The 13,350-nt window shown below is 39.5% G+C and overlaps 1 protein-coding gene across 2 annotated transcripts in view; it reads right to left on the reverse strand.

Moving 5' to 3' along the window:
• The window catches only part of slc8a1b (solute carrier family 8 member 1b), a 189,606-nt gene extending 178,070 nt beyond the window's left edge, over positions 1–11,536 (reverse strand). The window contains exon 1 of one of the 2 annotated variants that reach the window (XM_088086131.1): positions 10,960–11,536. The gene's annotated coding sequence lies outside the window, so the exon portion shown is untranslated. The remainder of the gene's footprint in view (positions 1–10,959) is intronic. The other variant, XM_042501705.2, reaches the window with a different exon arrangement.
• Between the last annotated feature and the right edge of the window lie 1,814 nt (positions 11,537–13,350).

Here is a 13,350-nt window from a genome sequence, read left to right on the forward strand (position 1 = left end):
GAGGCAGGAAATGTTCCAAATTTAACTGATTAATCAATAGTCTATGCAATGCATTTGCTAAGGTTTGAAATAAGCAACTTTTTAAAAAAAATAACAATTAATGAATTAATCGATCGTTTTTTCCATTAAAGAACCCACAACATGTTTCTCTTCATTAATATTTATCTGGCAAACACACATGACGTCAGTCCCCTCTTTAATCACATCTGCAGAGACAGTTAGCCAGAACAAACTTAAACCACTAGTTGACATTTTAATGAAAACGCTGCTGCATGCACACTAGTAATCCTTTTAATCAGGGATCAATAACAAGAACCAAGACCCAAAACAAAGATCAGCTTCGAACTCTCCTCAACAAGCCTCTTCCATGTCGCTGCATGCCAACATCCATTTCCCGATAATTAATTGTTCACACTGTTACATGCATACGCAGCACTTTTTATCCGACATCAATAGTTACATCAGTGCTTTCCTGCTTTTCTATCCAAACACAATGCTCATTATAGATGAGGCTGAAAATCCCCCAACAATATGGATCACATTTTCTCTCACATTACATGCGGCGAGGCTCGGGGGCCGTGGGGCCCTGACACTATTAAAGCTAAATGAACAACACAGAATCCATTTCTACAGGGAACGAGTCGATGTGGAAATGTCTGTATCAAGCATATTTGCGTGCCGTGGCTACTGTTGAGGGCTATTTGCTGCACGAATCTCTTATTGTGTAATGCATGTTCAGTCCCTCAGTGGTGAATTTAACAAATATTTGGGTTAAATACGTGTGCCGAGTGTTCAGTTTGAGTGCTGCTTTGTCGCTGTGTGCCAAGTGAGCTCAGCTGTTGTGCTAGAGCGTTTTTCTTAAGAAACTAAGAAAATCAATTCCTAACAAAATTACATTTCAAATTAATTAAACTTTATTTCAGAACGTCCATAACCAAACATTTTCCCAGCTAATGGGATCCAGGAGCTCTTTGCCTTCTATGGCCTTCTTGTGTGGCCACACAAGGCTTTGTGTGGCATTTCCAAGTGATCAATAATTCAGCGTGCTGTGGGATTTGGTAGTTTTCACTTAAGGATGTCATTTTTCAAACAGGCTGATGGCTAAAGAGCATGCCAGCTGTTCGCTACACAATAGATTGTGCTTTACATTGTTTCTCTACACCAGTGGATGCTCAAGGTGATGCCCATGAAATCTTAAAAAAAAAATCAGAAAATATAATATTCAAAATGCTGGATTAAAAAAAATACTGTATGAATTGTATCATTAACAGGTTGATGTGTGCAAAACCCATAAGAGCCTGATCAAAATGTGAAGATGACTGTGCAGCACCTTTAACTGTCAGGCTTGCTGTGACCGCGCCCACTTGCACGTCTTTATGTCGAAGAGAAAACCACATTAAAAAGGAAATGACCATTAAAAAGGACGTGGCACCGCTTGGGGTCCAATAGATTCACAGTCGGTCGGAAAACTGGCCATTTTTATCCCATGCTTTTAGTTTTTTTTTGGTGTCAGCTCTTCAGCCAATATGAAAAAGTACATTTTTCATCAAAGGAGGTAACTTTTAAGATATTTTACACAGTGAATAAACTGCAAGACTGAGGACATCTCATGCAAAAAAAAAAGATGTTTAAGGATAAGTCCAACAAAAATAGTTTAATGAACCAGTGTGTAGGATTTAGGGGGGTATACTGGCAGAAATTGAATATAATATAATAAGTATGCTTTCATTTGTTTCTACAGTAGCCCAGAATGGACAAACTAAACACCAAACCTAGATATTGCAGTTCACATTTTCTTGTTGGCCTTCATACTTAACAGCCCCTCTGCAATAACAGCGTCAGAAAACACTGACTTTTTTTTAGAAAAAAATGCTTTATTTAGTGTTTTTACTTGTTTAAATCAACGTGTCCCCGTGACCCTCTCAAGAGACACATCGATGGTTAGAAGATCCTGTGTTATACCACAGAGCAGAGAAGCATTTTAATTATGACTCAGAGCCTTTAACACTCATTATCCGCATTTTTTCATGTAACGATCCACTCACACAGTAATCAAAGTTGATTAATTTTACTGGCTCTGTTCTGATGGGCCTGTGACCCTGAACAGGACAAATGGGAAAAGAGAATGAATGGGCGAATTAAAAATTTGAGATGTCATCGCCAGGGGAGCTGCAACATTCCTCACACAAACATGTTGAGGCTGCATTGCCTTGCTGAAAGGCTTTTGATGAGGATTTTGGTTGTTTTTCAGCTGGTTTAAGAATTAAAACCAACAATCCAGCAAGACTTCCTATCTGAGAGCATTTACACCTCCCAGTTCCTACCACAGTTGAAACCTTGAGTGAAAAATAACTTTTCTTGTGCTACTTTCAGGTGCCTATCATAAGTATTTACACCTTTGAACTCTGAGAAAATTGGTGCAGTTTCATTCCAAAGATGGGGAAGAAAGGCAGTGAGCAACTTGGTAAGAAATGTTCAACAAATTGTGAGAGACTAGGAGATTTATAAAGTAATTTTTCAAAACCTAGGGAAAAAATGTCTAGGGAAAAAGGCAAAAAGCACAAAAACTATGTTTAAAATTATTAAAGTTACATATATGAAATTAGGTTACAGAATTATCAACATTTTTAAGCACTTTTCCCAGCTCATTTTTAACTTTCTTTTTCTATTTATAAGCAATTTTCAGGTAACTAACTGACTTCTTTCCTTGTTATGAGAGGGCTATTACTGTGCATGTTTTATTAAAGAGCACTGTGTTGTATGTCACCACAGCAAAAATACGATTCATATATGAACCCCGAGTCAGTGCTCTGGCTCCTGTTCCTCCCTGTGTTTCTTCTCACCAGCTTGCTTAAAATTCATCCTCACGGACAAAAGCCCTTGATAATCTTGCTTACACAATCCTGATTACTTTACACTTTATCGGGAGATTACACTTCAGATGACTTGAGATCATTACCTGCTCTGTTTACAGTTCCGTTTTGCCATACGACTGCAAAATGTATCCTGCAGGAATGACTGATTGTTCTTTTTCCGCACAAGAGCCATTACCGGCTATTTGATAAAGGAAAAATTGATGCCCTGGATGGTATCAGCACCGAACTCAGGGGTGTATGTTTACGCGTGTGCTGTTAACGCTAGAGAGGCTTAGTCGCTGAACAGTGGCTGCTATTTTGGATTTTGTAATTGAACTATCAGGTTTCAGAATATCCCGCCATGGTTTCCTCTGGTGTTATGACCTCAAAAACTTGGCTCCGTTTCAAAAGGAACAACATGAGACAAGCAGACCCAGCTTCAAAAAAAGCTCACACACACACACACACACACACACACACACACACACACACACACACACACAAAATGGACCACTGAATCTTCCTCCCCAGAGGCAAAAACAAAAGCACAATACATAAAGTTAAGAAAACCAAAACCATGTGCTGCACTAAGGCAAGCTGTTCCCTCTCTGCCCCAATACTGTCACTCCTCCGAGCCTCTGAGGGCAGCACCCAAAGGTGCCAAAAAGGCAGCTGAATAGACGGACATGCAACAGAGAAAAGAGAGAAAGAGGAAGAAAGGGGAGTGCAGAAGACATGAACCCACTTTCTGCACAGTGTAAGCCTGGTGGATGTTCCTCAAGAGACCGAATCATGTAGAGAAACTTTTCAAAAGCTAGGGAGGTAGTGATGGCTATCTTGAGAGATTTTTTTTAAAATCTTCACAGTCTGCTTTTGAACAGTGATTCACATCCTTAAATTGATGCACATTATGTGTCAGGACCTTCATGTGATAAGATTTCACTTCCAGGACATCAATCTGCAGAGATTTTGGTTGCTGGATATGATTGATATGACCAAAGTACCATAGTTTTAAATTGAATTTTAAGGGAAATTCTTGGGAAAAAACCAAATTATTAAAATTAAATATATAAATAAATAATATTCATCATTATTGTATTTTTCCATGCAATTTCCCAAGGTCCAAGTTTTTTTTTTTTTTTTAAATATTTCAGTTTATTACTTGTTTGGTTATCATCCTCGTCTTTCTCTCATGGATATTATAGTGAAGTCGCTTTCTCTCGGCTGCTCGCCATGACGTCATCTGCCGGACGCTGTGACAGTGACACAGAATTTCAAATTAAGGGCACGCCTGAAAGAGGATGATATGGATCAATGTTTACACTTTGCATCAATGTTACGTGATTGTTGCTCATTTAACCAATATATCAATGCAGATCGATGGATTGTTACACCCCTTGTAATTTTCTTGTATATTTTCGTAATTTCTTGCTCATTTCTGGGTCATTTCTTCTTTTGTTGCTCATTGCCTCCCTTCCCATGTTTTTGAAAGAAATCAAGCCAATTTTGCCCTAGTTTCAACAGTTAAAAATGAGTACATGTTGAATATGGGCATGCCAAGAAAAATAAACCAATGTGTTTCAGGAGAACACAGAGCCTGCTGCTCCGAGGTGCAGCCTGTCTGAGGAGCTTTTTCCTCTCCATGAGGCAAGAGGTGATGATAGAAAAATGTAAAACACTGAGGAAAAGAGTGACAAAGAATATTATGTTGAATATATGCAGAATAAATATGGATAGAGTGGGAGCTGTAAAGAGAAAGACTGAAGGAGAGGGAGGAAACAGAGCGAGGCAGCTAGAGGAAAAGAGACAGATGGAAAAAAAGGGAGGAAAGAGAGTTAACCTAATAAACCATCAACTCCCCTAATATAATATAACCAAAGGGATATTCCACTGTAATTTGTGTGTGAAAGCAGGACCAAATATGCTCACACAAACACACACGCACGCACACACACACACACACACACACACACACACACACACACACACACACACACACACACACACACACACACACACACACACACACTAGCCCCTGCAAACAACTGAAGATTAATGGTGTGCGTTTACCGTCATTACAGTGATGTTGAGCTCCTTTAGCCTGGATCTGCCTTATAGCGCTCCTCAAGCCAAGATGTCTTGTCATATTATTACACTTACAGCGGAGGAAAACGTCAGGCTGGAACTGCAATACACAGAGCTATTTCCTAAAGTCTTTTACTCTGTCTATCCACCGACATTATCTGCACCTCTGTGAATCTGGTATGTGATGAGGGACGCAAAGATGCGGTGGAGGGACGATGAGATATGGATACAGGAATAAGAGGAAAATCATTTAAAAAGCTCAAAAGTCAAATAAATCACTCTCCTTATCTCCAGTGCTCCACTCTTTCATAGGAGAGGAACGAGCCAAAGGCAAGCAATCATCCTCAAACTAACCTCATATAAACTCTGCTTCCAGGGGTGGGTGGTGCAATCAGTATGGGCAGAGATATCGGTTATGGTGGCGGAGTCTGCCGCCTTTAGCTAGCCCCGGTCCCGCTATCATCTGTAAGTCAGTTGGTTTTCTCAAAGAGCATTTCTGCCATCTTTCTGAAAACTTGAAATATGTCCTCTTTTGATATTCTACACTAAATTTCTACCTTCTCCTTCACTGGAAAGCACAATATGCCTTCAACAATAACATGTCACCGGCAAACTGTCACAGCTTCACATTATATCTACACTTAAAGCTGCAATAGTCAATATTTCTGTGTTGTCACTGATTAAAATAAGAATGTGCAAGATGACAAACCCACAGATAATTATTGCTACCCCAGCTCTATGAAGTTTCCACATATTTTCATGCACAAAATTTCAAAACTTCTCCATGACTTTTCAATGACCCATTAAAAAAAAATCCATTACAGAAAAGCCTGTGTTTCACTGCATTTGCAGGACTTGCTGGTCCGGTTAGAATACTTTCATACAAACACGCAGGAAAGTCTCACTTCCCCTAACATACTCCACCACACTATGTCACATAAACACATAACCTGTTTTAAAGGGGAAGGCCTGGTTGTTATTTGTCATAGAGAATGGAAACCGTGCACGTTTTCCATTTGTATCAAGCGGTAAATAAGTTATTTGGGTTCATTTGCCTCACTTGACATTCTGCGTACTTTGATGTGACTATTGTGAATCACAACGTCTGTTCTGAAACCATATAAGCTTCAGCCCTAAGCTGATGCATATTAAAGATGTGATGTCAGCAGCTAACATACAGAAAATGCATTTACTATTATGTTCCATGTTGTGCAACAATTGATTTATTTCCACACAACTTCAACAATTTTTTTTCAAAACATGCAATGATTTTTTACCAACTCAATGACTTTCCCAAGTTTTCCATAACCCTGAGAATCCATTTTAGAATCTTTCAGCACGTTTCTGGTTTTGCGGCCCGCAACTTTGCTGTTTTAGTTCACTATGTCAGTGCTGTCATCAACCTTTCCAGCATGTGGAGGCACAGTTATCAACAGAAAAAATGTCTGACGAACCCACTGAATTCACCAAATTTGCTGACACACAAAATTAGCAACTAGCTGATAAACAAAGTGCAACATTTAGCAGCTTAAGACTCAGTTGTTCCCATCAGGCGTTGGTGGAGAACAAAACGGAGCAAGAAGACTAAATATTGCACTTACATTTGTTGGGTGGACAGAAAAATGACTCAAACTGAAAACTCAACTAAACTACAATTATAACGTAGCAGTCAACAATGTAAGAAAACGCAAAGAGGGATTAAAGAACAGTGGAAAAGATGAAGGAGCTCATGGATTCACATTTCACTGGAGTTGTACCTTGCACAGTTCCATGTGACTAATAAATGGTTGATTGAACTAAGATGATATGTCAATGTTGTGCTTATATCCGTTTTTTTTTTTTTTTTATCTATCAGCAAACAACATGCCTCGGCATCGACTGAGAAAGAGGCTCTGAGACAAACTTATTAACATGCAATATAAATTTTACTTGAATACTTTGTTTTCATGTTCTTCATCAGGGTTTGGTACCAAAACCCAGCGCCAACATGGGACCGGTTTCTGTACGACCAGTATCTACCGGACCGGATCATAACAAAGACTTCAGTGCTTCATTTATGTGCCAAATTGTGTGGGTGGAAGGAAAAATAACAACAACAACCCTACAATACATCACGCAAGTATAATGCATTACTTTCTGTAAAGCATGTAACCTTGTTTGGATTCATCCATATTTTATCACTGATACATTGCTTTAGTTGTGGGGGGCTGTGTCTATACTCATCCACCAGCTGCAAGGACACAGTGGAAACACTTTATATCCATATGCTTGGTAAATGTGGTACATTTATTTTTTTTACCAAGCGATGCAGTAAACAACTGGAAGCTTCTGCCTCATCATAGATGTATTACTACAGCAGCTGCTACGGAGAATAAGATCATATTTCCTGCAAATTTGCGAGAGTTTACTGTTTCTTTCTATTATGGAGTTAAGTATAATGTATAATATAAATGTCATATATGAATATATACATATAATAATAAAAATAATCATATGGCACTTACAGATTGAAGTTTTGCTTTAATAACCTGGTAGAACAACGGCCTGTTTTTATGCTGTAGGGATCTACCGTTTTTGCCAAATTACAAAATCTTCCCCAGTACAGCATCAGATGGAGTGAACTTGCCAATAAAGGCTGCCAATGTGATAGTCTCATTTGTTTACTGTGCTTTTACGAAGATTAACATGACAATGATTTATTTGCATCACAGTGACATAAGCAATGCCTCTCACAGAGCTGACTGTTGTGTCAATCTGACAGCCTTAGTGTTTTTTTTCTGTTGTACACATCCATACTAACAATATACCTCACATAAAGTACATCTCATTTATGTCATCACATTATCTGTATCGAACCTGACAACAGTTGCCATGCAGTGTAATGTAGCAGTACACCCACGTATTGGCCTAAGGACTTATAATTGACAATGGGGTCGCACATATCAACCAATCAGCATAACAAGTGACCTGCGCTGGGTGGCAAGTTTGCAGAGAATGCTTCAATGCGCATATTGATTTCTGATAGATATAATCTTCCTTATGGTGTGACACTGGGGGCTACCTATTACCTTTTAGCTATTGAACTGATGATGAGGGGAGGGCAAACTATCAACTATCAACATTATCCTCTATCTGCTTTCACATCACTACGCAGGCAGTGCAGTATTCATTTTGCAAAATATTTAGGGCCCACGGCCGTGTTTTATTTTTTTAATTTCTTTGAAAATTGTAAAAATGTATCTGTATTTTTTATGATTAGAAAAAGAAATAAAACGTGTAAAAGTGTAAGTGTAGTTTAAAAAAAATGTTTACAAGTGGACTTGAAAAGGCCATTTACCGCAACGGACTATCTGATCCACAACAAAATCAGCAGCTTTTTTGCAACCCCCCCAATTTTTCATGCCACTTTACATTAGTAGAAGCATTACTTGACCTGTCCTTGCCATGAATGAATAATGTTTACTGTAAACTATAGTGAACAGGGTCCTTATCGCAGAAAGAAGCAGAGCAACTTTTGGGTGTGTGGGAACATAGAAATCTGTTCTTGGAAAAAAAGTGGTTGGGTAAAATTTGAGCCCTTTGGGAGGATATATGTAAAGTTTTAGCTTTACATTAAGTATATAAGCATACAGCATTCAGTCTGACTCTTATATATGCAACAATAAATGCATTTTTTCGTCAGCATGTATGAATGTTGGGGTTTGAACCAGGTCAAAGTGTTTTAATGATCAAAGTCTAATCCTTTGAAACATGAGAATATTGGTTTGATTTTGTTCAAAAGCATGGGAAAAAGTCAATGAGCAACTTAAGAAATTATCAATTAAAAAAAAAGTAAAACATACAACAACATTCCCTTAAAATTAGAAAAAAAAAGAAAAACATGGTTAAAATATCTAACAATCAAAGAAATGACTTAAAGGTGCTTAAAAAAATAATAATTCTGGCAAATAATTCTGAAATAATACTTGTGATCATTTTGAATATAGTTTTTGAACATTTTCCCCAGCATTTTTTAACATCAATTTGCCAGATCTAGTAATTTCTTGTAATTTGTGAAACAGTTCTTGCCAAGTTGCTAATTGCCTTTTTAAACATCTTTTCAAAAAAAAAACAAAATAATATATATATATATATATATATATATATATATATATATATATGTGTGTGTGTGTGTGTGTGTGTGTATATACATATACATATATATATATATATGTATATATATAAGCAGCAATCTCAGTATTACGATGAACATTCAGAAAAAAGCTGCTAATTTTATGATGATCAAAATTGAAGAAAAATGGTGGAAAGGGGTCTTTTTGTAGCATATTGCAAAAAATAGTATTGTATATTAAGTTAAGAAAAAATCACATCATATCCTGTATACCACGCTGTGTCTGTGATATGCTAACTCTGCTTCTTCCATCGCAAATTAAGGTCCTCTCTGCCCACTGAATCATTTACAACATTGTGAACCAGCAGTTGTTAGACTGAAGCAGCTATGCTACTGAAGAAAGCTTCAAGTTGTGTGTGTGTGTGTGTGTGTGTGTGTGTGTGTGTGTGTGGTGGGGGGGGGGGGTGGGTGGGGCTCTCCTCAACCAGCTTATGAACGGCCCTGCTCGATCTTAGACTCACTCTGATATGACCTGAATCTAGAGCCAGAGAAAAGGGTCTGTACTAATTATAAAACACCTCTCCTATGTTAATCTGAAACGGTTTAATTGTGATGCCTAAAATGAATCACCACTGCAACCCCACAAGATCTTACATTCCATCAATAACCAACTGCACCACTGCTGGAAGGTAAATAAGGCAGTAAAGACCCCTGGCTGCGTTTCAGTTTTTCATTGTCGTAAATAAATATTTCATACCATCCACAGTGGATGAGCTACCATTCCTCTGTGCCATGCCCATAAAGCCTCAACTGAAGTCAGCTGGAAAAAGATTGCCTGGAAAGCCTTGATGGTACCTGCCTGACGTGCCAAGCACTCATCGCAAGGGGAAGCGTTTGTAGTGTCACATCAGGAGAATCTGCTGCTTCCTCTAATATTATGTGTGCCAGGTTGAACAGTTAACTGATGTGTGAAGCCCTTCTGCAGTTTCATTTCTCTTTTATCACACAAAAAGCAGGAAGTAAAATAAGATTTCACGTTTAAGACTAAAAATCCAACTGATCCAGCTCTAATGTTGCATGGATGCTGAATTAAACCCGTTCAAACTCAACTACGGGGCTCAGATGTCTCCCAAAATCTGCTCTGCACCGATGCATGTGCCAATGCACTCCACCACAGCACTGTACTGTTTGGCGCAAAGGATGGAGGACGCATAGGATTGCGCAAATGTGGCTTCCAGTGCGCCTTTAAGCAGTTGGATCAGTGGTCCTCTCCGTGGATTACAATCTCTGAGGGGGCAATGTAGCCTGACGCATGTTTGTCGCCCAACTTCCACATTGAAAGCCTATAAAAAGGGTGCGAGCGTGGTTATCTGAACGTGCTCTGCATCCGTAATTATTATTCCTCCAGAAAGGAGCGAGGCAGGCGGTTGGACTTAAACATGCAAGGAGGGGAAAGCAGGGAGGAAGGGTGGGGGTGAAGGGCAAAAAAGAAATAAAAAAAAATACAGCCCCTGCCTGGAGCGAAAAGAAGCAAGCAGCGTCCGGATCCTGAACCGGCTGCTCATTTTAATGCAAAAAGAAATGAACACCTCCCACCGCACCCTCAGATTTCTCCCCTCTCCGGAAAAATCTCCCAGAGGTGGAGAAGCGCAGTGTGGAGAGCGTGGTCCGGGAGGATGAGGTGCACGAAACATCGTCTCCACATCGCACCCCAAACCTCCCGACGCATGGTGCTCTCTGGGCTCCATGAGCGTCCCCCTTTGCATCCCATTCACTCCACGTCCCTCCCTCCCAAAATAACTTGCTTTCACCACACAATGCGGCGAAACAGGGGCAAAGACCCCCCGCATTCAATACCATTAACATCTTCGCTTCAAAACGTGCCAAGAAAACTGCAGCATGTCCTACCTTTTTATCCAGAGAGAGTCCACAATCCGGAGAAGAGTCAGTAGTAAACGCAGCACGGTGGCTCTACTAGTACAGGGAGTGAGAGGAGGAGTAGTAGTAGTAGAGGTAAGCCAGCAGTGGGGAATGGTAATGGAGACGCGGGGAGCTCTTATACGCCAGCCAAGGCGGCGTATCCACCGACCGAGACGCACAAAAGAAAGGGAGAGGTGACCGGATTCCAATGCACTGACAGCTTTTTTTATTTGTTGCTGTTGTTTTCGGCTCTTGCCTACTCCTCGTTTCCATGCAGCGCGACCTGTATGATCGGATGACCGGAGCGGCGCTTCATCAGCAAACCCGCATTTGTTGGGACTTCTTCCTCATTCTTCCTTTCCCGTTTCCCCCCTCTCGCTCCGTGCAAAGCGCAAGAGAAAGACAGAGTGAGTGAGAAAGAGAGAGAGAACGAGAGTGTGTGCGTGTGTGTGTGTGCGTGTGTGTGTGTGTATGCAGGTCTCTACTTCATCTGTTCCCTCACACACTGACTGAGGATCAGCGCGCCCTCCCTCTCCTCCTTCTCTCTCTCTGCGCTGTGTGTGTGTGTGTGTGTGTGTGCCTCTCACCTCTGTCGTTTTGTGTGTCTATTCACATACTTCTTCTCTCTCTCACACACACACACACGCCCGCTCTTCCCCCCCTTTTCTCACACACATACTCCCCTTACCCCCCTTTCGGGTTAATATCAATGCCCCATTGAAAATAAACAGTGAGGGCAGAAACATGCCTAGTATCCATTTCTATCTCTCTTTCTCTATCCATAAGACAGACTGAACAAGCATGATAGTTTAATTGTGTCTTAAGTCAACATGTTTTATTGCATTCTGTTAATTTTGTCTATATGTCCACTAAAAGTGTGTTTTTTTCTGACAAGCTGTCAGGTGTCCATTAAAATGTTGATACTGCCACAAAACCAACATTCTGAATCAGGTTGTAAAAAGCAGTTGTCTATGATAAAATTTCGGGTGTGATCAGTGCTGGACATTTGGCGCCCTATGGCAAGCTTGCCCCTCACAATTTTATATTTATTGTATGTATTTCAAACAAGGGTAAGAGCTGATGATACATAAACACATATAAACAACTTGGCTAACACAATTATAATAAATGACAAATAGTAAAAGACTATGGTATGTGAAAATTTGCAAATTTTGGGCTATCTTTATCACCTAAAGGAAGATCAGCCGCTGTGGTAAAACAACTTTATGATGCTGAGCTCCATCTACAACATTTAGAAATACTAACAATCCGTAGAAGAACAGTAGGCGCGTTTCCATTTAGCGTCAAACTGCGAAAATTGAAATTGTGAATATAAAATATAATTAGAATTTATAAATATAACTTGGTAAACTGCAATGGAAACACTTTTTTTCACTTTCATAAGTCACATGGTGCTATGGCTATGTGCTTGTCGGTAGGAACTGGCTCCCTCGACATGATGCAGCAGCTGTTACTGCATCTCATTACTTTTCAAAAGTTGAGCAGATCATCCGGAAGCTTTGAATCCACAATTTCTCTATGAAATCATGGACTATCACCTCTCAGAAATCCCGTAAATGGCCGCTCCCACATATAAGTTGCCTTTCCTTTATTGCTCGCATAACACGCCTACGTCGCCTTCGACTGGAAATAATGATGACTAGTGCGGTGGCTGCTAAAGAAATAAACTTGCTAATGTTTTGAACATCAATTGCTTTGCTTCTTGGAATGTTATCGCAAGTAAACACATGTAAGAGATCAGCAGTCAATAGGTATCTTTTAGGTAGGTAAAAGGTAGCTCAAAACCTGTTTACTGCTGGAAAATTCAAAAAACTCCACATTCCACCACACCCACAATGAATGACTGGAATGCAAACAAAAAAACAAAACAAAAACAAATTTGGTACAATTCAAAACTAGTACCAGGAAACTCAAATAGTTTTTGGTTAAATCAAGTTGTTTTTTTTTTTTTTAAAAATTCTACATGGTTTGTATCTTGTTGAAAGTATTCGGTCTTCTGCATTTTAGGCCAGCAGGGGGCAGGGTACACTATTTAAGCATTTATTCAATCATATATTTTGCTTGTTTTATCGGAAAAAAGGTGCTGACATCTATTACTATTGACTCACTATCATATTGTTTTTTTGTTGGTGGCATGAAAAACCAAGCATTTTATCCATTAAATATTTTACATTCATTTATGCAATTTGTGTTTTCTTAAAATTCATTTGTGCACAAGTTAAAACAAAGGGAGAAAGACAGAAAAAAATGGCCTACATGAGTGTATCTTCTAGTGTAAGAGAATCTGAAATTACAGGTACTTTCTGCACTGCATGAGTAACTTGTGCAAGTGCACGGCACAATGCATGCAAAGCATCA

Source organism: Plectropomus leopardus, chromosome 13 (genome assembly GCF_026936395.1).
Source record: "Plectropomus leopardus strain MGB_pleo_1.0 chromosome 13, ASM2693639v1, whole genome shotgun sequence".
Taxonomy (NCBI): Eukaryota; Metazoa; Chordata; class Actinopteri; order Perciformes; family Serranidae; genus Plectropomus; species Plectropomus leopardus.